The sequence below is a fragment of the Polypterus senegalus genome, chromosome 2 (assembly GCF_016835505.1).
Source record: "Polypterus senegalus isolate Bchr_013 chromosome 2, ASM1683550v1, whole genome shotgun sequence".
Classification (NCBI taxonomy): domain Eukaryota; kingdom Metazoa; phylum Chordata; class Cladistia; order Polypteriformes; family Polypteridae; genus Polypterus; species Polypterus senegalus.
This window is the reverse complement of record NC_053155.1, coordinates 85,239,188-85,264,456: the sequence shown is the minus strand read 5'-3', so window position 1 is coordinate 85,264,456 and position 25,269 is coordinate 85,239,188. Positions and strand designations below refer to the sequence as shown.

The window sequence follows — 25,269 nt, the reverse complement described above, 5'->3', positions numbered from 1 at the left end:
TTCCTAACTGGATAGATTGATATCCCTTAGGCTTAATTGATTTGGTGCAAGGCTGTGATGAATAAGTGTTCCCTTAATTTTTTGAGTAGTGTACGAATGGATAGATAGATCTGTGATTTTATTCAAACTGATTAGATTTACTTACAGAGCTGCTATTGTTGCAATAGAGCAAAGTATGTGTTGACTTTTGGAGGCCCACAATACCTTCTCTTGTTAAAGAAACAGAAATAGATAGAGGTGTAGAAAACCAAATGCTTCTCACTCATATTCATATCAAAAGGACATTAACATGAGTGGCCATACTATTCGGTTTTAGTCAATGTATAGTTAGCTTGTTCATTCATCTTAAGCTGATAACCGCAAGCTAAACTCTTGCTTATTCCTTTGGAAGCATTCATACACAGGGTCGTCTTAATGCATGGGCACACTGGACAGTTGCCCGGGGGCCCCACAAGCATAGGGGCACCATGCTAATTTACGTATGTTGTGACTTGCTGAATGGTTGTGTAGGTAGTGGCCCCAGTGCACTGTTTTAATAATGCTGTCATACTTAAGGAGACAGGACCACTTCTAGCTTTTACAAGCTTTTAACAAATTTGGAGACAAAAGATTTCTGAGTCACAGAGAAGAATACCATGCTATGTCTACTGTATACAGTATATCCAGCTCCGAATGACACAGTGCCAAAAATAGTTAAAAGTAGTTTATTTACTTACTTTTTTTAACATCTGAAATAGCAGCAGTACTTTATGCTTCCTGAAACAATGAAACAGTATAACAATGTATTACACACATTGGCAACTCAAATAAACATCTCAGGCACTCTGTCACCCAAATTTTTGAACAGAAAATGGAACCAGACCATCAGAACAGTGGAATTTTAAAAACTGACGTACTCTTATTAAATAGTCAGGATAATCCATCCATCTCTTTTGACTTAAATACATAAATACAGAAGGCCCTTCCATTGATAATTTTTTTTAAATTAGTATAGTAATAAACTGACCTTCAGCTTCAACATTTTTTCCTGCAAAGAAAAACAGAGATTTGATTACAAGTTTCAAACAAAAGCACCCCTTCAGGAGCACTGTGTATCTTGAGCTTAACTGTTGTTCCAAATCATTGATTTTACAAGAATGCATAACATCTTCTTTCACAGTTCTCCAATAGTTTTTATGTTTTTCGAGTTAAGCAGTGGTTTAGTTTTAATGGTTGAAATGGGAAGAAATACGGAGGAACCAAAGGGTTCAATAACCAAAATGAAAGGTTCTATATGATGTTAGAGAAAGCCTCCAAATGGGGCATGGTAAGTATGAATCCTAAATTAGATGTGCCTTCAGTACCTAACCCTCATCCCAACAAGGCTCTAGATGTTGTAGGACTATCTTGGTTGACACGTCTCTGCAACATCACATGGACATCGGGAACAGTGTCTCTGGATTGGTAGACCGAGGTGGTGGTCCCCCTCTTTAAGAAGGGGGACTGGAGAGTGTGTTCCAACTACAGATGAATCACACTCCTCAGCCTCCCTGGAAAAGTCTATTCGGGGGTTCTGGAGAGTAGGGTCCGTCGGATAGTCGAACCTCGGATTCAGGAGGAACAGTGTGGTTTTCGTCCTGGTTGTGGAACAGTGGACCAGCTCTGCACCCTTAGCAGGGTCCTGGAGGGTGCATGGGAGTTTGCCCAACCAGTCTACATGTGTTTTGTGGACTTGGAAAAGGCGTTTGACCATGTCCCTCGGGGAATCCTGTGGGGGGTGCTCCGGGAGTATGGGGTACCGGACCCCCTGATAAGGGCTGTTCGGTCCCTTTACAATCGGTATCAGAGCTTGATCCGCATTGCTGGCAGTAAGTTGAACCAGTTTCCATTGAGAGTTGGACTCTGCCAGGGCTGCCCTTTGTCTCCGATTCTGTTCATAACTTTTATGGACTTGGACTATGGATTGTTGTCCTCTTTGCTTCTTCAGGTCGTGATCTTCAGCTCTCTCTGAATCAGTGCGGAGCTGAGTGTGAAGTAGCTGGGATGGGAATCAACACCTCCAAATCCGAGATCATGATCCTCAGCCAGAAAAGGGTGGAGTGCCCTCTTAGGGTTGGGAGCGAGATCCTGCCCCAAGTGGAGGAGTTCAAGTATCTCGGGGTCCTGTTCATGAGTGAGGGAAGAATGGAGCGTAAGATCGACAGGCAGATCAGTGCAGCATCCACAGTGATGCAGGCTCTGCATCGGTCTGTCGTGGTGAAAAAGGAGCTGAGCCATAAGGCAAAGATCTCAATTTACCAGTTGATCTACGTTCCTACCCTCACCTATGGTCATGAGCTATGGGTAGTGCCCGAAAAAACGAGATCACGAATACAAGCAGCTGAAACGAGTTTCCTCCGCAGGGTGTCTGGGCTTTCCTTTAATGATAGGGTGAGAAGCTCAGTCATCCAGGAGGGTCTCAGAGTAGAGCCGCTGCTGCTCCGCATCGAGAGGAGTCAGATGAGGTGGCTTGGGCATCTGATCAGGATGCCTCCTGGATGCCTCCCTGGCAAGGTGTTCCAGGCACGTCCAACCAGGAGGAGGAAAACCCAGGACATGCTGGAGGGACTATGTCTCCCCTAGAGAGCTGGAAGAAGTAGCTAGGGAGAGGGAAATCTGGGCATCTCTGCTCAAGTTGCTGCCCCCGCGACCCGACTTCAGATAAGCAGAAGAGGATGGATGGATGGATGGTTGGAGCGCTTTGCTGCACCCACTACAAGACGAACCACTTGGATTGGGATCTGAGTGCAATCCTGCCACCAACCCCAAGATTTCCCTGTAAATTGGAGGACCTGTTTGCAGGGCTGGATGCAGATTAACATCATACCCAGGACAAAGCAATTGCAGGTTAAGGGCCTCGCTCAAAGGCCCAATGGAGTAAGGTCACTTCTGGCAACCTTTTGATTGCTGCCACAGATCTCTAGCCTCAGAGCCTCCACTCTGCAAAATAATGTTGAAATTACAAACCTGCATAGAAAACCAAGCTTAGAAGGAAAAGTAGTGTAAATGCACTTGCTATAATGAGTGAAGAATTAAAGATTAAGTAGTTGGACTGAATATACAATTTAAATATGATATTGCAAACAAAAAATCATCCTCTGCCTAAAATCTGAAAATCCAAAGGTAACTGGAGACAAACTTTGCAGATGATTAAATTGCCAGCCATAGAGAGTTCCCTTTTAGAATATTTGCAACCTGATATATGTAAAATAATGATAATGAATGTATCATTTCATTGGCATTTAATGCAACACATGATGAATGTCAAGAAAGCTGGCCTAGTTAAGAAAGACTTCAATTATACAAATTGCCATGGGGCAAATCTTTTTCTGCTGGCCTCTTTTTTCCTATATTCTACCATATTGCGACCGTAGGCCTCCTGTATAAACAGTGCATACGCAAGTCGCACACTGCCCGAAGTAAATAAGAAGTGGACAGATATCAAAATCACCATTAAAAGGCGAGTCGTAGCCCACCGTCTGAGTGTCATATGGAAGCAGGCTACAAAGGAAAGAAAAACAAAATAGGGACGCAGTTGAAAAAAATATCCAAATGTCAACTTTAATCACGAAATTTCCACTTTAATCACGTAGTTTATTTTGTCATTAAAGTAGAATGTCATAAACTTCATCTTAAAATCATTTAATTTACTAGTTTCTCAAATACTATCGTAACTAAAGTACCACGTTAAATGCTTTGGATTGTTTGTGTTCTTCTATGTGCTCTATGTGTGTGAATCACTATGTGCTTCTTAAACTGGTCACAGAATCCATTACATTCGATATATTACAGCTTTCAGGATAATTGAAATATTGCGATGTATACTTGATATCATTTTCATGATGATAGGATTTAAAGCATGTATTAAACATGGGGGTACGGTGGTGCAGTATTAGCGATGAGCTGGCACCCCGTGCAGAGATCGTTCCTGCCTCCTGCAAGATGCTTGCTGTGCCATGCATGACCTTCAATGAAATAATTTACTGCAGTAGTACTGTCTCTCTCAAACATACTAACCCCCAATTCCTGTCCTTCCTTTTCTTTCTCCATGTAACCAATCGCCACACGATCAGCTCTATAATAGATGCTAAGCTGTCTGTAAGCTTAGAACACTGATTCTTCAAAACTTTTAGGAAACACTGAAATATCTTCGTAGTGCATGTTTAATTATTCCATCCATCTATCCATCCAGGGTTGTGCCAATCCCAGCAAGCATACAGCACGAGGCAGGAACAATCCCTGAACATGGCACCAGCTCGTCGCTACAGCTGTCCACCGTGTCCGGCCTGGGGACCAGGCGAAGCACAGAAACCCGTCCTGTTGCCATGTCCAGAGGGCATGGGGACATGGAGGGAAGTGCCAGTGCTTTACTTGTACTAATCACGGTCACAGGTGGAGGCGGTGTCTGTATACACTGATGGATGATGCCATGGAGTGGCGTCTTGGACACGCTTCCCCGACCTTATTGTGTTTATCTTTTTCAGGGCGGAACTGTGACCCAGGACAGGCCGGCACCCCAACCTGTCGAAGGACAACCCTTGCGGGACAGGCCGCTTCAGCCCTATGGGCTTCAGCTGGAGGAGCGGCAGTGTGATAGACGACCAGGAACACTGCCCCGCTGGGATGCCTGGAGGAAGGAGGAACCAGGAGAGTGGTACTTCTTTTCCATGGGAACCCGGCTGGTCCTTGATCCCTGGGGGACAGCACTTCCGCCACAGTGGGGAGTGCTACTAGAAGATCATCGCCAGGCACCTGGGGCACATCCAGGACAGTAATAAAGGGGCCACCTCACTCGAATCAGAGAGTCAGGTGGAAGAAGGATGGAGCTTGCGAGACAGGAGTGGAGGCGGCTGAAGGATACAAGGACTGACTAAACTGTAAATAATAATTGTAAATAGTTGTATAAATAAGCGTGTGTGTTGTGGACACTGCGTTGTTGTGTCTGTGTGTGGCCGGGCTAACCTCTTACAACTTATAAGTACAAACAGTTCTACCAGGAGCACTTGATGAAATGATTAAGTGTTTTTAGGGCACTTTCGATTAAACTGTTTTTGAACTGCGAGGTCCCTACAGGAAAGGCTCTAAAGCGTTTGCTTTACTGCATGGGTGAAGTTCAGATAGACTGTGTGCATTAATGAGGTTGCATGTGCTAGATCTTGTATCCCAATAATCCGATCAGCTGCTGTGCAGCTGTGATTCCACACTCAGATACAGTGGGTTAAATACTCGGAATGGTGCATTGAGAGTGACAACGCTAAAGCAGCTATAGTATTTGGATTCTGTGCACCATTATATGGTTACAAGTTGATTACAATGAGATGCCTTAAACTAATAAATGAAATGCGATTAATTTCAGTGCATTTGATAAAGCCACGTCAGGGATGTGAATCTAAAAAATGGGAAACCACACAGGAACAGTAGAACTGCTTTGACGCTGGGTGCCACCAGTTTGCAAAACCGAGCAGAGAACTTGCATACTGGGACTGAGCTGGCGTGAAAATGTGCGTGGCTTTATGCCAAGTTTAGTTTTTATATATCGCGATGTGAGCGTGGGAATGGGCGTACGCAACATGAGGTCCCAGATCTTATGGCAACCTGGCTTATAGTAATAGTAGAAATAATAATAATAATGATTCTTTACATTTATTTAGCACTTGTTCTCACTACTCAAAGTCCCTTTTGTAATGAGTGGGGAGCCACTTCAACCACCACTAATGTGTAGCGTCAACCTGGATGTTGCAATGGCAGCTGTGTTTGCTCTAGTATGCTCACCACACCATAGCTATTAGGTGGTGAAGCTTTGAGAGAGATAGCTAATTAGCGACAGAGGATGATTAGGGGGCAAGAATGACTAGGGGGCCAGAATGACTAGGCCATGGAGGGCAATTTAGGGTGGACTTCAGAATACACCCAGCTCTTTACGAAGAATGTCCAGGTAGAGTCAGGACCTCGGTTTTACATCTCATCCAAAAGACGGCACCATTTCTACAACACAATGTCCCAGTCACTGCACTGAGGCATTGAGATCCACATTCAGACCACAGGGTAAGCGTGACATCCTGGCCTCGCCAACCGTTTCCAGCAGCAACCCTTAATTTTACCTAGATGATCTTTCATTTAAATACAGGTCAGGCCCTTTATTCCCATGTTATGATTACTGTAAAAGTCAACATTACTTAGGCAAATACTGTATGTCTGTCATTATGGATATAGGCACATTTGTTTTATTTACTCTAACATCCTAATTTGATAATTTTAACAATTTGTCTCTTTTATTGTACTGCTTCCAGTTTTGTAATTTTTTTTTGCATTTGATCCATTACATGAATTCTGTACAAAAACTGATTATCTTACATTTTAATAATAATGGTGTATTTAATGTGGCTAAGGGCCATAATAGTTTTTTGTTTGATGAGAAAAGTGAGCATCTCCATCAGTAGTGAGATTTAAAACTGTTCTAGCCATAGTAGAATTGTGTTCACCATGTACCACACTATGAGTAGTGGTACTTTGAGCTTGTGGCTTTAGACCAGTGTCAGTGGTGTTTGCTGAATTATATGTATTTCAAACATGCATTACTGTCCAGGCTTTTTCTCAAGCTGACAAGAGGCCTATTTTCAACACTTTCCAAATAGTAATATTGTTTTAAGCACAAAGAGACTACAGATATTGTATTTCTGCTCAACATATGTAAGTTCTTCTTGTGGCTTCATGTCAAAAAGAAAACAGTGGGAAATAAATTTTATGAAACTGCACATTAATGATAGTTCTGCCTTCCACCTTGTCTCATGCTTATGCCAAAGTGACCTATTGCTCCATGTTATTCCCCACTGCTAGGCCACAGGCTGCTTTACACAACTGATGATCAACGTGCCCCCAGGGCCATTAATGAAATGTATGGCACACTGCTTGTGACTTGATCTCCTGCCCACTACAGAGACAGCACAGGTCCTAAGTTTGCAGCCCAAATCATCAGGAGGACTTTCCTCCAGTGTGCCCTCAGATGCATTCACAAATTTGAACTACTAATATTGTAACAAAGACTTTGTGGTGCAACAATTATAGGAATGTTTTTGTTGATGGTAATATTCCTGGTTTGAATTTTTACTACTGAATGAGAATACATCCATCCATTTTCTAACCCGCTGAATCCGAATACAGGGTCACGGGGGTCTGCTGGAGCCAATCCCAGCCAACACAGGGCACAAGGCAGGAACCAATCCTGGGCAGGGTGCCAACCCACCGCAGGACACACACAAACACACCCACACACCAAGCACACACTAGGGCCAATTTAGAATCGCCAATCCACCTAACCTGCATGTCTTTGGATTGTGGGAGGAAACGAGCGCCGGAGGAAACCCACGCAGACACGGGAGAACATGCAAACTCCGCAGGGAGGACCCGGGAAGCAAAACCGGGTCTCCTAACTGCGAGGCAGCAGCGCTACCACTGCGCCACCGTGCCGCCCCTCTGAATGAGAATGGTTATTATTATTAGTAGTAGTACTACTGAACACACATGAAGAGACTCCTAGGAAGGGCAGCCCTTATGTTTATTTAGCACATTGAATAATCTGAGAGTGTTCAAACCTTTCAAAATCCCACTCATTTTTGCTAACTGCAAGTCATTGGGGCAGCAGGCTGAAGTCTAAACAATAAGAACAGGCTAAGATGGCCTACTAAGATGGCCTACTTCCTTTACATACCTAACAGAAAAAGTTCTCAAGAGACTTACTTGATAACTCTCCCTCAGTTCCTGTTAAGAAGAAAACAAATGCATTTACATTTTCCATACAAGAAACCACACAGGCAATTCTTTCTGGCTTCATTCTGTTTCTTTTGTACAGTTATAGCTTAATGTACATGTTAAATTATTTTAGCTACAGTATAATCTGTTACAATCTGTACAAAAATAAGTGCAATGCAGTAGTTTATATCCAATTCACTTACTTATGCCAACCTGTGTAAAATGTGAATTTGAACATGCGGAGATAAATCAAAAATACAGCAAGGGACACTTATCACCTTTCTTGAGGTTGCTACTGCCAATGCTGCCTGAAGGAAGATGAGGACTTGGGATTGCTGAGCTTTCTCTGCTTCATAACTGTTCTTATGTAAAGTGCATACATCCACTCACAATAACAAATAATAAAAATACACTCACTTATTCCTTGCACCTCCATTCCTGCAATAAATAAAATGATATTTGATTAAGAATTTAATTTAAAGTCCATCCCTTGAAGACACTGTGGTCATCAACACAGATTGCATATGTGTTATTACATTGAAACATGATGTTATAATTATATTTAATTTTTTAAGATTTATTTAAATGTTGCCTGAGCCCAGATAAATTGGACCATACAGGCTTATCTACAATAGTCTAAGTTTTGTCATTCTGTTGCAACTACCTTCACATTTTTGAAGAAGAAAGAAGTTATAGTATACTCTGCTTATCAGTCAGAAACAGCAGAACAAATATTGAGCTTGGTCTGAATTAAATCCAGAATGTATCGAGGCCATCAGTACTGTAACACTAATCAAATAAATATCATGTCATTTACTTATAAGATAGCATGATATTCTGTAATTGAGATCATTTTCATATACTATTATTGCTAGTGGTGAGTTTACCAGTAGCGAGAACAGTAGATATGTAACTACAGCAGTTGTATCTACCGTGTCAAGTAAGTTCTGTCTTTAACTGATAATCCTTTCATATGAGGTAACTCTGTTCAACATTTGCACCCTAAAGATGTAACATGAATGAAGGGTTTCTTCTAAAATATATAAAAATATTAAAAACGCCCTGCTCACTTACAGCTTTGATATTAGAATTTGAAGATCTTTTCAATTCATTCATTCATTTAGTCATTTTCTGAACCCACTCTTACCATTCTAGGGAAATGGAACCTCGTAGTACAACTTAAGTACAAAAATGTGCTGACAGGCAGAATGACTAAAGCAAGAAATGTGCACTGATTGTACATCCCACCTAGTAATCATTTTTTCACTACATATATACATATGTTGGCGTATTTACTGACCAACATGTTAAATAAAAATGCACTGATAACACCAAATGCAATTAAACTTAAGAGGGTGCACCACATGCACATCAAATCATGCAAATGAAGTTAAGTAAGACTAAGTGCAAGGGTGTATACAAACATTGTGGATGTGTCCCAGGCTCTCAATTAAGAATTTTGAATTACTGTAACCTGCACATCTATGAAATGCTGGAGGTAAACTAGAATACCCCAAGAAAACCCACTTAGACACAGGACGAACATTCAAACTGCACGCAGACAGGAACCTAGAGTTCAACCTATTCCCTGAAAGTATGAAGCTAGAGTACCAAATATTATGCCCCCATCTTGCCCCATTGGCCTTTTAATTTAGGGGTAATTCTGATTGGCAGTGCATACTGAGAATAATATTAAGGAATAATATGCATAACATTAATTCCAGTATAGCAAATATTTTCCAGAAACTCACTTATTGCATCTCCATCGCTCCCTGTCAGAAGTAAAGAAATGTCATTTGATTAGTAAGAATATGAAAACACAATCTATGACACAGGCCAAGATGCTGTAAAAGAACTAAACATTAGTGCATTCAGGGCCAGTGAGGTATACTGTAGTCCCCACCATATAATATGCAAAATAAGTGAAAAGTTTCCCACATTCATTTATTATTAAAGTGTTTAACAACCCTCGTATTTGCCTTCTAAAGGAATTATTTTTTTCAATTTTCTATTATATGTTTAATGTAATTACTTATCTAAAAATAGATGTTTTGAAATGGTGTGATTTGATGGCGCAGCAGCAAATGTTCAGACTTAAAATCTTCAAGAACTCAGGATTGGGGTGTAAAATGAGGATGGATGTTTTTTACTACACAGCACACGAAGGACTAAATGTATTCTCTTAATTGAGATGTCTTATTGACACATTTCCAACATTCAGTGTTAAAACAGGAAAACATACGAAGTTAAACACATTCACTAATACAAATCAGTCCAGAAAGGCAAAATCAATGCAGGCCTTACTTAGCACTGTGATACGGGAATGTTAGCTTTGTGCTGTCATTCTGCCTATATTAAAATTTCCGTGCTAAACTTACTGAACTTTAACGTCATTAAAACTGAATGTATGACTATAACTTTTGTTCAGCTCTTGTCACTTGATTGTAAGCTACACAGATGCTTGATCTTTTTGTCAATAGCTGTGACTAGACTACCAGACTACCAGAGAACGCACATGCACAATGATAACAGCAGCAGCTGGCAAGAAATTTGTAAAATAATGCAATAATTATTGGATAATAACATAATACTTTTGAGAAATAATGCAATAATATATTTTTGTGAGTGGTAGGAGTAAGCTTCCATAGTTTTTTTTATAAAGTATCCTATAATAGTTACTACTAGTGTTGATCGGGAAATTTTGTCAAAGCGTTTTTCCCTGCGAATATGCTGTGTTTACCAGTGGCCTTGTTCAACAAGTATTTTCCTGAAAATTCGCAGTGCAGCCAGCTGATTTGAACATTTTTTTCAAAGTATCCCATGATGCTTTGCAAGACCAATGTGATATCATAGAGCTGAAGCAGCCAGGTGTGGAACTTTCACACATGCTTACTGAAAGATTGTTGCCGACTTGGCCATCGCTGTGTCTCAAGCACACAAGAAAAAAAAATGCTGCTTGCCGTTTCAGCTACTGAGATGTGCTGAAACAACCTTCTCCCATACTATCCACCGAACTATGCTGCAATATTTTTCCACTGGCTCTTTGATTCACATATGTGAGTCATCAGTGAACTTAAAAAGATAAAAATGTATCACATAGCCAATCTTGAAACATTTCTGTGATTTCACGGAATTTAAGGTGAAGTGCATTCAGCAGGATTCGCTCATCACTAGCTATTACTAAATATGATTTTACTAATTTTCTACTGTTATTTTTATTTAGTATTTTCATATTTATCGAATTTTATGTGTTTTTTTTTTGTTCTTGTTCTTGTCATGTCTTAGTCAGGGTTCCTACCCTGGCAGAAGTTCAGATTCATGTTTTATGTCTCTTTTGTTCATATTTGATTCTTTAAGTTTTTTATGTTTATTATTCTTTGTTTTTGATTTTGTTTATGAATTTAAGCTGCATTTATTATTTTTCAGGTGTTTTTTGGGTGGCCCCACCAGTCAGTTGCCACTAGGAATTGCCCTCCACCCTATAAATCCACCCTATAAATCCAAAGGATTTCTAACACTTCCCGGTGGTTCATTTCAAAGGTCTTCTGCTCAGTTCCTTTTGATGATGTTTTTGGGTTCTGAATTGGGGCTTTATTCGCTTGGGTTGCCTTGTGTTTCTGGTATTTCCTTTTTACTTTTTGTGCTCCCCAGAGCTGGCTTTTTGTTACAGATCATCTTTTTTATTTATCTTATTTATTTATTTATTTTATCTAGTCAGAATTTGGTAGTATACCCTCCTCTAGTGGACATTTTTGAAAAGTGCTTTTAACTCTTTTGTGTCTGGGACTCCTAGTGCATGACAGTATTCCCATCATGTCAGTTCAGTTTGTCATTTTACTTGTTCTGTTAGCTGAGCCCAAATGGTGGGCTGTTCTGACAATGCTGCTGATGAGGCTGCTGGTGTGGGCCTATCTAAAGACCAGAAGCGCCTCAAGCCAGTGCTGATGCATTAACTCCTCTCCATAATGCAAGATGTAATTGAGTTATTAATTACTAATGTACAATCAGTTGTGTTCTGGACATGAGAGAAATTAACTCTTCCTCAAGTTACAATCTAATTTGAGTTTACATACTGTATAGTGAGCCAGCTTATTGAAAAGGCATTTGAATATTTCTATGCAGGTATTAAATAGAGTTATAAGTGTTGACTTTATGAGAAGTGTCTGAATTTACAAATTGAAGTGTGCAATGTAAAAACTGAAGAAGACTGAATAAAATGCATAGAGAATTGTTTTTTTTTTTACTTCAACTGCATTAGGATTACTGTTATTATTTCATATCACACGACATTTTTTGTTTCAAACAAATTCAAAGAATCCAATGACATAACTATACAGTTGATCATATAACAAAAAGCATATAAAGCAATCCCTCAAATAATTTATGCTATGACCTGCTATATGAAGCCCTCGATAAACGGGCAATCCTCAAACTCTCAACCAATTTCAAAAGAATAAAGAAAGATATTTGTAGAACGACAGATTTAAAAACTATTTTCTGTTTGGTAATTAATCGATGTTAATCAGATTTATTGTACATTTTGAATATGATTACAGGTTACAATTTTAGTATTTAATTGTTTAATGGAAGCAATTCCTTGTCAATATAAAATATAAGCAAAAATTGTTTTGTTTTGAGGAAAAGATGATGGCAACAGGATAAAAAAATTGCAGAAATTCATAACTATTAAGTTTAATACAACTTCTATCAAATACCACAAAATCAATCTGAATGATTTCCAGATCATAGGAGTGTTATGCCCTCATGATAAAATTGATATAGTTTGGTCTTAACCATATAAGTAAAGCAGAAGCAAAATATCAGTAATTTAACCCTAATCCTAACCCTGATTTAACTAATAGTATTCTGGAAACCTTGTTTTAATAGTTCTGTTTTGTTAAACAGTTTTGTACAATATTAAGCCTTTAGTACTTACTTATCGCCTGCATATCTCTTCCTGTAAATAAAAAAATAAATATTATATTAAACACTGGACATAAAAATACAGTTCTTTAGAACTGCAGGATTCCTTTTCATCAAACGCTGATGCCTTGAGGAGTAGGAGTTCTCTACAATCACTTAAGGGAAAGTGAACAAAATATTAGGGGTGACCAAAAACTGAGTTGCCAAAACTATTCAGATTAATGCCAATAAAACAAAATAAGCTTTTTTTTTTCAAATATGATTTCTGTGAATATTACAAAATACTTCACAAAGGTTTCCTATATCACTCAGATGAGATGTTTTATCTGGCTTGTGCAACCATGCATCAAAAGTCATCTTGATGTCTTCATCATTGGCAAAGCACGACTAAAGGGAGTAGGCAGTAATTTAGTTTTGAGAACAGACGTAGTCACAAAGCTGTGACTTCCCTTTGAATTTATATTTTCACAGAGCAGCTTCTGCAACCCATGAGACACAGAGTAGGCTGGCAGTAAACAACTCTCCTTGCAGCCTTTCCTTGACTAACTGCTGTAAACACCAAAGCAAGTCAGCATAACATTAACTGATTATGTGGACCTCTTGAGGCCCCATCAACATCAAATGCACACAATCATGATGAATCTCTCTTTGAATTTGAATGTTTTTGGTGTTGGAGAATCACTATGCTTCCATTGTTTTGACTGTTGTTTGGACTCTGCATAAGAGTGATATGTCAAAGATTTATTCCCAATTACAAAGATTTTCTTAAATTTACCCCAGGCTGAACTCATTAGCTTTATTTTCTCCTTGAAATATTTCAGCCTGAAGAGTTAACATAATGGGTACATAGGTATTGTTTTATTGGATGGTTGGAAAATATGAACTATATAAAACCAAATTCAGGTTCAGGCTCAAAAACTTTTGATTACTTCTCCTCTGTATTCTGTTCACAGTCAGGTCCATAACTATTTGGACAGTGACAAAATTTTCATAATTTTGGCTCTGTACACCACCACAATGATTTGAAATAAAGTAATCTTTATGTGACTGAAGTGTAGACTTTCAGATTTAATTTAAGGAGTTTACTAAAAACATTCTGTGAGCCATTTAGGAACGACAAGACATTTTTCTGTGTAGCCCTCTCCATTTCCAGAGGCTCAGAAGTACAGGGTGAGTCAAAATTATGTTAACACTAATGGTACTGTTATGTATATACTTACAGTATATACAATTTTTGTGGACAATTTATGTGCCACAAATGGTACATGTGTTGAACATGATGGTGCACAGGTTGAGACATTCCTGTAAATCATCTTGCACATATGAAGGATGTTTTGTGAATAAATTGTTTCCGCCATTCAAATGGTAACATAATTTTGACTCACCCTGCATATGGACATTAGACTGACAAGCTGTTCCATAGCCAGGTGGGAGCATATACACGGGAGCTACACTGTATACATTCACTGTATATAGTGTAGCTCAGTATTGCGGCAGTTAGTGCTAGTGCCTCATAGCTTCATTGAACTCAGTGAATCACTCTCTATATGGAGTTTTTACATTTTCCATGTCTTTCTGTGTGTCTCCTTCCAAAGATATGTAGTGTAGGCTGACTAGAGACTCTGATTTGCCAGAGTGTAAGAGTGAATATGCCCAGAAATTGATTGTTACTCCTTCCAGGTTTTGTTCCTGCCTTCCATCTTCTTTTGTCTTGAGAAGCTCCAGCTTCACATGCTCATGTACTGAAATACGAGGATGAGCTGGTGCTCTTTTCATAGTGAGGAAATTTGCATTGTAGCCTTAGACATGCCAATTATTACTTTGTGACATGCTTTGCAGTTTAAAATGGCACCAGAAAGTCAAAAGTCAAGTGAAAATCTAATCTAACTATATTTTGTTACCCATCTATCCAGTTTCTGAAATCATTTCTAGTCCTGGGTTACAAAGAGCTACTGTATATTTCAGCAACAACAGGCCAAAATCAACCCTCGAAAAGATGAACATTATATATTTACCAAATACTTTCATAAGTAAAGGACATTCCAGAGATGAGTAAAATGTTGCCTCCTGTCTGAAGCACCTTTTCAAAATTTATAAATTCGGTTATTTCTGTCTGAGATTTACTGGGTACACATTTCCATCATGTGCATGCTAGGTAAACTGGCAGGGTGTGCTTGTGCCATCTGTATGATCCTGGCTGGAATCCATTAAATAAATAAATCAGTTTGAAAAATTAATGAATGGATAAATAATTTACTTTAATCTACAGTATGTATCTATATACTGTATGTCTGGTGAAATATGTTTTTCTGTCTTGTCAAGACTGGTAAAAACAGACTTAAAGGTTGGAAATATGATGTAGTTTTGTAGGTGTATAAGACTGACAAACACTTTTTAGCATTTGATTATTTCATTATTTAAATTCTAAAAGAGGTGCAGACAATTGAGCAAGAATATATATAAGATTATACAGTGGTGTAGCATATTCTATGTATTCTGATATACATTAAACATTTACATTTGTAAGCTGATAAAAAAAATATGCAGGGCAAAGTTAATGGCAGTATCATAGACAGATTTGAAAACTCACTTATTGAATCCAGCTCAAGACCTGTAAATACAAAAAAAACCCAAAATGAGGTGATATATTGCAATGAAGAAGGAATGGCGGGTGTCATTTTTTCTCCCCAAAACATACTTAATTCCATTTGATCTATTTGCATTTGCATTTTTATGCATGAGTTTATACAGTACCATCATTTTATGTTGGATATAAAATTTTCTTTTAAGATGTTTCCTAAATGTGATATTTTTAAATAGAAAATTAACTACCAGAATTATCTGATATGGAGTACATTGTATTAAATATCAAAATCAAGAGCATGCCAAATTATTAAAAATCATATTTAAGGACAATGACAATTAGAAGAGAAAGAGGTGGCAATCGATGGCAAAACCTACACCATACTTGAATTTGCCATCAACATTATTAAAAAGTTGTATTCTGGAGGTGATAGCACCCATTATTAGGTAATGGTGGCCACCTTGCATAGTTACAAGTGTTGTAGTTTAGATGATCCTAACACAACACTAATCATTAGACCAATACTAAGATGCTTACCTGCGCATTGTCAAAGGTTAATTTCATAGAAATAAGCCAGCACAGAAATTCACTTTCTCTTTCCTTAAATAAAGCTCAGACAAAGATGCCATGCTTCAAATAAAATGGCCAACATGATATCACATGACGGTGCATGTACCAAAATAACAGCACGTTTAAAGCAAGTCTCCATTGACTTTACAAGAATCAGCGTGTAAATAAACGCATATTTAAAAACTGCATTCACACACTACCAGAAAATGACATGTTTTCAAAAGTATTTGAATGGTTTCTGCATTTGTTTTTCAGTCTTTAAGATATTTTTTGCTGCATCTGGTGTTCCGACTTCTTGCCCACCATCAAGGTTTGATGTTTTGTTTGTTTTGTCCAGTTCGATTTCCTCTCAGGGCCATCTTAACAGCATTATAGGCACCCGGGCAAAGCCCTGCACTTCCTCACCTACCTACACAACCACTCAGCAAGTCACAACATACATAGATTAGTATGGGGCTTCTATGCTCGTGGGGCCCCTGGGCAACTTCCCAGATTGTTCATGCATTAAGACAGCCCTGTTTCCTCTTACTTATTCTTTATGTTGCAGGTACCTTCATTCAAGGTGTCTCAACTGTTAACCATAATACATATAATTTGAGTGACTTTTGAGCTTGCTTAAAGGAAGAGTTTAATTTTGATAAACTCCATTTTAAAGGATCCATTTCTTTATCATGTGATGGGGGCATTTAATCTTGCACAGAAATATAAGGTTTGTGGCAAGTTAACTTATTACTTTCAAAATTAATTTACAAATAATGTAGAAATTCATCAGCAGCATTTTCTTGAAAAGTATCATAGACAGATTTAACAGCTACTTGTAGTATAATCAACTAGATCTCCCCATCTTCTCAGTCTACTGTTCTGTTGCTTTGCCTGGCAATCAGATGTATACAGCCAAGCCAAGCTAAAATAAGATAAAAATAGGTTCTTCATCAGCTTCCTGGCTGCACGTCAGGAATATGTCAAAAAATTCACTAATTGCATCTTATTAATTTTCTTAAAAAAGACATGTGGCTAAGCATTTCTTTTAAAAAGCATAAAAGACAGCTCCACTCTTTGATGAAAATAATGCCTTCTGGGCTTTAATACAGCTACAGTCTTTATCTATCTAATTATACTATACATTTGAACATATGTAACAGTTTTTAAATCTCTTGTAGAAGTGTCAGCTTGTTAAATTAATTTGAAAACTATAGAACAGTTCTGGATCTCAAGACGCCCAATATGGCAGCATTTCACTGAGCAATGCTCATTAGTTGAGAAATTCAATATTACTTTCAATTAAACAATGATTCCAGAACCCTAGTGTAAATCAAAACTATTCAGATAGCAAGAGTAATAATACTGAAAAACATTTCCATGTTTGGATTGCGTATAGAAATGCTTACTATTTACTGTATCATTGACTATAGGGCCTAAATAATTTGTAATTATTTATCAATGCTTTTCTTCATGATGGTTTGGGTTTCATATATGATTACATTTTTTTGAAAAGTCTTGCTTCCTGAAAAGTTGCTAATTGTGACAGGCACCTACTGGGTTTACACAAATATAGTTTTGGTTTTACTGCATCATGTAGGAATTCTGAGAAATAGACATTTATATGTTTATATGTTTACTGACAATAACGTATTTAGTCACGTTTATGTTTCGCATAAGCTATTAAATTAAAAAGAATTAAAAGTGTTTTGCTCCTGATTATCTTTTGTATTCAATGTCTGGTGCATCACATTACAGTAGTTTCATTTCTCCATCGTAGCAATGTCCTGGTGAAACCTTTCACCGTGTTCGTCACTGACAGCACCGAGATTTCCGGGGAAGTTGTCCAAGTGTGAGTGACAGAAATGAATCTTGAGTGAAATGTTGCACTTCATTGTCTTGTATACTTTGAGAAGTTGGTCTACCAGCCGAATGTCGTTTGGGGCTCTGTAATTGCCCAGAAAATTGTCAACAGCATTTTTGAAGACTTTCCAAGCAATTTTTTTCGGCCCAACTAACAGATCTTCAAACAGCTTGTCACTCATAACATGTCTGATCTGGGGGCCAACAAAAATGCCCCTTTGGATCTTGGTGTCAGTTATTCTTGGGAACACCTGTCTCAAATAACGAAAACCTTCACCTTCCTTGTTCAGTGCTTTCACAAAATTCTTCATGAGTCCCAGTTTTATGTGAAGAGGATGCAAAAATATCTTTGTCGGGTTGACAAACGATTCATGTGCCACATTTTTCTGTCCTGGAATTAACTTTTTACGAAGTGGCCAGTTCTGTCGAAAATAGTGCGACTCTTTGGCATGGCTGTCCCATTCACAGATGAAACAACAGTACTTTGTATAGCCGAGCTGCAGTCCTAGTAACAGAGCAACGACTTTAAGATCTCCACAGATATTCCATTTGTACCTGATATACTGGATGTGCTTCAGGAACAGTTCCATATTCTCATACGTTTCTTTCATGTGTGCTGCATAGCCATCAGGTACTGAAGGATAAATGTTGCCATTGTGTAGCAGAACAGCTTTCAGGCTTAACATTGACGAATCAAAGAAGAGACGCCACACTTCTGGGTTGTGATCACAACTCAAGGCCGAGAACAATTCTTCAATGTCACAACAGAAACAGAGACTGTCGACTTGTGCAAAAAATTTGGTTATATCATGATGTCGGCCTCGAAACACAGAAAGTTTTGTACCTGGTGACAGCAAACACCATTCCTGCAGTCTCAAACCCAGCAGCTCAGCTTTTGCTTTTGACAGACCCAAATCTCTGACCAAATCGTTCAATTCGGACTGTGTTATCAGATGTCGATCACCTGATGAGCACGTTTCAAAATCCAGGTCAATGTCACTGTCAGTACCCTGCATTGCAGTCATCTGGTTTCTAAAGTCCAAACCTCTGGTGGTTTTGGAATTGGAAGACTGTCATCATGTAACACGGGTTTCATTGCTGAAGGCAGATTAGGATATTCAATTGACTTCTTGTTTATGGCAGAGAAACCAGATATATTAGTCAAACAGAAGTAACAGTCTGTCACATGATCTTTCTGTTCTCGCCAGGCTGTCAGACTGACAGCACATGTCGCAGAGGAAATGTGAGGCGCCCATTCCTTGTCTTGATTACCAGTTTTGCAGCCGAAATACAGATGATAAGCTTTCTTCACAAGAGCAGTCATTTGGGGCTACTCTTTTGTGATTTTGAATCGCATTTTGCTAATCTGCAGAATGCCATATAAATGAGCAAAATAAGTAATACAGAACAAATGCACCACCTGATGCTACTCACCAAACAGTTGTTGATCTGAAATACTCCAGTGTTATTCTCTTATTTGTGAGATAGCTAATCCCAGTAAATTTCAGATGATTAAACACACGGTCCATATTACATCCTTGTTAAAATGAGAGATTCGATTGCAAATCAAAATCCCTAATCTAGTGATTTACAGTTAATCCTGATATTCAGCTTCAAGGTATTATGAACTATTTACTGAAAGCTATAAAAGAAACAACCTACGGTAATGCAGTGTTCACTTGTCAATGCATAAAACATACTAAATACCCAAATCAATCATGAAGGGCTTCAGAATTGTCATCAAATCATTGCAGTTAGCTACTGTAGCTTCTTCCTGTTTCATGTGAACTATGTTTCTTTTGGATTTGTCTAATAGGGGTTTTATAAGGTTGTAATACTTTTTTAAGATGAAATGTATTTTTTTTTAAATCATTTTAATTCCAGTCTTACTACATTATTAATAAATTTTGAGCAGATTCTGAAAAGATAGATAGATAGATAGATAGATAGATAGATAGATAGATAGATAGATAGATAGATAGATAGATAGATAGATAGACCAAAAAATAAGGTGTATAATTAGACCAAGGGATAAAACCAGACACTCCACCAGGGGCATCTGTAATAGAAATTTAATTCAAATTAAAACAAAAAATATATCAGCAGTTCAGAAAGAACCATGCAGTTTTAAATGCTGTTTATTGAACATTCGCTCTCTTGGCACTAAAGCTGTTTTGGTAAATGATATAATATTAAGTTCAAAATCTGATCTGTGTCTTCTTACTGAAACCTGGCTTAGTAAATGTGACACTGTTCCCCTAGCTGAGGCGTCACCAGATGGATACTCGTTCCTTCATAAGTCTAGAGATTCTGGTCGAGGAGGAGGCCTTGGAATAATTCATTGTAACAAAATGCAAATCACTCCTAAAAATTTAGGCAACTTTACATCCTTTGAGGCATTCATTTTAAATATTAAAACAGATTCCAACACAATTATAGTGCTAGTCTACAGACCACCAGGGCCATATTCATTGTTCATGACTGAATTTAGCAACCTTCTGTCTGATTTGGCAATAAATTATGATCACGTAGTTCTGATGGGGGATTTTAATGTACACATTGATGTGGAAACTGACACTTTTAGCAAATGTTTTACTTATTTGTTAAATTCAGTAGGATTTTGTCAGATTGTCAAAGGTCCAACTCATAATCATAACCATACATTAGATTTAATTATAACTTACAAAGTTGAAATTCAAAATTTAAATATTACTCCATTAAATGTAGTTATTTCCGATCACTTCTTAATTACGTTTGATTTAGTTCTGCCCATGCCAGCACTCGCAGATTAAAACAAAGACAGTGCGACATCTAGATTGTAATTCTGCTTCAAAATTTATAGATACCTTGAGTAAGTCGAGTGTAATTGTGGAAAACCATTTAGATCAGTTAACATCAAATGTAAACGTGGAAAACAATTTAGATCAGCTAATATCACATTATAATGTGACCTTGAGAGATGCTCTGGACACAGTGGCTCCCCTAAAACAAAAGTGATCAAAGCACATAGAAACTCTCCCTGGTTTAATGAAAACACTCGAGCTCTTAAATTAGAGTGTCGAAAACTGGAGCGCAGATGGAGAACAACAAAGCTACATGTCTTTCAAATTGCATGGACAGAGAGTGTTAATAAATATAAAAGGCCCTCTTTAAAGCTCGCTCAGAATACTATTCTACATTAATAGATAGCAATAATAAAAATCCTAGGGTACTTTTTAGAGCAGTGGCTAAATTAACAAATGGGAATTCAGATCAACAGTGCAAAATACCAACAGATATTAGCAGTACAGACTTTATGAACTTCTTCAATGAGAAAATTAAAAATATAAGATCCCAGATCTCAGCATCACAGTACAAACCAAATACTAGCTTAGCAGACCCTGCTCACATTGCATTCAGCACTTTAATAATTTTAATCCTGTAACTGAGCAGGAAGTCTTAACTTTAATTTAAAATGAAGCCCACTACTTGTTCCCTAGATCCAGTGCCAACAAAACTAGTAAAAGTGCAATGGATGTTCTTGTAGCACCATTCTAAACATTATCAATAGTTCATTATTGCATGGCACAGTACCTGATGCACTAAAAGTGTCAGTCATTAAACCTTTACTTAAAAAGTCAGACCTAGACCCACACATACTAAATAACTATAGGCCTATTTCAAATTTACCATTTCTCTCTAAAATACTAGAGAAAGTAGTCGCCAGTCAGCTTCAGTCACACCTTACATTACAATTTATTTGAGAAATTCCAGTCTGGCTTTCGCACTGGTCATAGTACAGAAACGGCACTAACACGGGTTGTAAATGACATTCTGATATCCTCTGATGAAGGAAATTCCACTGTAATTATGTTGTTGGACTTAAGTGCAGCATTTGACACCATTGACCATTCTATTTTACTGCACAGGCTAGAAAACGATGTTGGGCTTACAGGCCCGTGCTCGCTTGGTTCAGTTCTTATTTATCAAATCGATTCCAGTATGTACAGAAATGTGCTGACAGTACTCCATCATTATACACAGAAGTTCAATATGGTGTCCGCAGGGCTCAGTACTGGGACCTTTACTGTTTTCACTTTACATGCTTCCACTGGGATCTCTCATTAGGAAACATAATGTTAATTTTCACTCGTATGCAGATGACACCCAGTTATACCTTTCATTTAAATCAAATGAAGTTTCTCCGATGTTGTCTTTAATTAGTTGTGTTAGTGAATTAAAGGAATGGATGAATGAGAACTACTTGTCTTTAAATACAGATAAAACAGAGATGTTAATTGTTGGAGGGAATGACGCTGATCACAGCAATATTTTGTCGTCATTTAACTCAGTTGGAATCCCAATTAATTTTACTGAATCAGCCCGCAATCTAGGAGTTATCTTTGACTCTAGCATGTCATTTAAAGCGCATATTACAAAGTCGTCCAAAACATGTTTTTTCCATCTTAAAAATATTAGGAAATTAAGGCGCTTTCTAAATAAACAGGATTGTGAGAAATTAATTCATGCATTTATCTCTAGTAGGATTGACTACTGCAATGCGGTGTTCACTGGCTGTTCAAACTGTTCTCTATACAGCCTCCAGTTAATCCAAAATGCGCTGCAAGAATTATTACAAGAACAAGAAAATATGAACACATAACCCCAGTTCTTAAATCTTTACACTGGCTCCCAGTTAAGTTTAGGGCAGATTTCAAAATCCTCCTTTTAACATATAAAGCATTAAATGGCCAAGGTCCGCTTACTTGTCTGAACTTATCATGACTTACAAACCTGAGCACATTAAGATCTCAAGATGCCGGTCTGCTTAGGATTCCAAGGATTAATAAAATAACAGTGGGAGGTCGAGCTTTTAGTTACAGGGCCCCTAAACTGTGGAATGGTCTTCCTGCTTCCATAAGAGATGCCCCCTCGGTCTCAGCCTTTAAATCCCGGCTGAAGACTCACTACTTCAGTTTAGCATATCCTGACTAGAGCTGCTGATTAACTGTACATACTGCATCTCTGTTGTTAGTCATTAGCACTATAACATAAGTAACATGATAATTATATTTGAATACTAACCCTCACCTATTCTGTTTCTTTTCTCGGTACCCAAATGTGGCCATTGGTGCCACGGCCCACCTGCCAAGTTGTTTGCCTGCCTATGGTAAAGTCATCCCTGATGGAGGATCACAGGAATCATGGGAAAGAGGGTCCTTTCATCGGAGCAATGTTTCAGCCGTGGCATGGCCAAATGGAGATGCAGCTAGATGGATGAGGTCTCCAGGACTCTAAAAATATCCAAACCTAATTATGTCATATCATCTACTGTTAAACCGTAATTCTAAAATTTTTATTATGCTGTCTTAAGGAATTGTTCTGTTGCGTATATTGTATTGTATTGACCCCCTACTTTTGACACCTACTGCACGCCCAACCTACCTGGAAAGGGGTCTCTCTTTGAACTGCCTTTCCGAGGTTTCTTCCATTTTCCCTACAAGGTTTTTATTGGGAGTTTTTCCTTGTCTTCTCAGAGAGTCAAGGCTGGGGGGCTGTCAAAAGGCAGGGCCTGTTAAAGCCCATTGCGGCACTTCCTGTGTGATTTTGGGCTATACAAAAATAAACTGTATTGTATTGTATTGTATAGATAGATAGATAGATAGATAGATAGATAGAATTTTACTATCTATCTATCTATCTATCTATCTATCTATCTATCTATCTATCTATCTATCTATCTATCTATCTATCTATCTATCTATCTATCTATCTATCCATAACCAGAATAAGATTCTAAAAACTGTGAAAATTGAGAAAAACATGTAAAATGCTGGGATCACCTTCAGAAGAAATGGTAAAACTCTGCAAACATATGTAGTCAGCCCACCAATACAAGTTTCTGTGAACAAATAGCTGAATTGGAGGCACCTGCATAAAATGCTGATAAAAGTACAATTCAGGATCCAGGTGTCCCATAAAGAAATGCTGTTTAGCAAAAAAATGCCTAGACCTTGAAACTTTTTAAAAATGCTGTCTGTAAATCTATCATTAACCCCAGAAATAATCATACGATAGGAAAAATTGGATGCCTACCTTGAGAATCTGTTCAGCAGGAAGGACTCTGCAAGGGATCGATCAGAAGCAGCTTAAAGTGTAATTGTCTAGCTCTTAAGGTTCTGGACTTCCTTTTTTGCTGCACACATATTTAGAAATTTATTATATTCACTTTGTTGACTTTACATTTAGCATTCTAAGAACTGTGACTTAATGACCTCGTTGAACTGTTTCATTACGGTTACTCCTTCTACTACACCCTCAAACCTGAGAGATGTTCATATGTGCATGTAAATATGTGAAATCAATGCAACCACCTTATTTAAGAGTGACCTCCATACATATGAATTGCCTGTACTTTGTTTCAAGAAGAATGTTGCAAAAAAAATATTTTCTTAAGTCAAATATAATAAATTCAATATCATTTGTGACGGACAAATATGTCTTTCCATGATGGTATGATTCTACTGATTGAATACAATAATGGCAAAAAGACCTCAATAAAGCATGTCCAGAGAACAAGCCAGAGTTAAAGTGACCCAAAAGAAACCACCAAAACCAACAATCCAAAACTTTTTGTCAGACCAGTGCACAACCCAATGTAACCCACTAACAGAAGCCCATGACCCGAAAGTGGGTTTCTGCCCAGTAGTTGAGATACACTACTATAAAGGGTACTATTTAAAATAATTTTAATTGATTTATTAGGATAGTGATATCCACAGCAGAACAGTTTTATAATATTTGTGGTAAAATATAACTAATAAACCTGAAAGGCATAGTGAATTACACATATAGGAATGAAAAACATAACAAAAGAGTACTTGCAGAGCATTGCCCCCTTCCTAAAAAGAAGTTAGCAAATTTGAATGGGAGGGTCATACACCTTGAGAATTTAAATCACTTACTTTCATTACGGTACTGCTCAAAAGATTACAAGATACCGATTGCAAAACAACAAAAAAGTCTGTAAAATATTCAACCTTGCAAAACTGCCCCTTATTGTATCTAGAAATGGTTGGCACTATAAAGTGCCCATTCATCCATTAAGTGAGAGCTTTGCAGAAACAATAATGAAAATATCTTCTTATAAAGAACACATTTAAGCACCAGAACACATCAACATATTAATGTGCCATAATATTTGCAAAAGAATACTTCAAGAGCTTGATGCAAACACCACTTTCTCATGTTGACGGCTGCAAGTCTCAGTGGTGCAGTAGCAGTTACCTGAGGTTTGCACCATAATGTCTGAAGACCTTGGCACTTCTACATAACACAAATATAACCATAATGCCAGTTAACCAACAAGCATAGCACATCATTATTAAGCTTTCACATGCCTCACATGCAATAACATATTAGAATTGGAGTACACATACAAAGACTTGAGAGTAAATTGTGGTATAGGCTTATTAACAAAAATATACTTGATAGAAAAATGATTAAGCAAAAATCGCCCCAGCTGTTTTTGCAATGTACGACCCTTAAAGTGACAGTTGTGGATGATGAGTTTTAGATCTTCAGTCACAACAGATCTCACACAA

At 38.0% G+C, this 25,269-nt stretch overlaps 1 long non-coding RNA gene across 1 annotated transcript in view; it reads right to left on the bottom strand.

The window, feature by feature from the left end:
* Positions 1 to 1,005: 1,005 nt before the first annotated feature.
* Positions 1,006 to 25,269, bottom strand: part of LOC120524227 — a 47,752-nt gene continuing 23,488 nt past the window's right edge. Inside the window, exons 5-9 of the long non-coding RNA XR_005632779.1 lie at positions 15,281 to 15,301; positions 12,704 to 12,724; positions 8,185 to 8,205; positions 7,756 to 7,776; positions 1,006 to 1,027 (exon numbers count right to left, since the gene is read on the bottom strand). This is a non-coding gene — a long non-coding RNA (uncharacterized LOC120524227). The remainder of the gene's footprint in view (positions 1,028 to 7,755; positions 7,777 to 8,184; positions 8,206 to 12,703; positions 12,725 to 15,280; positions 15,302 to 25,269) is intronic.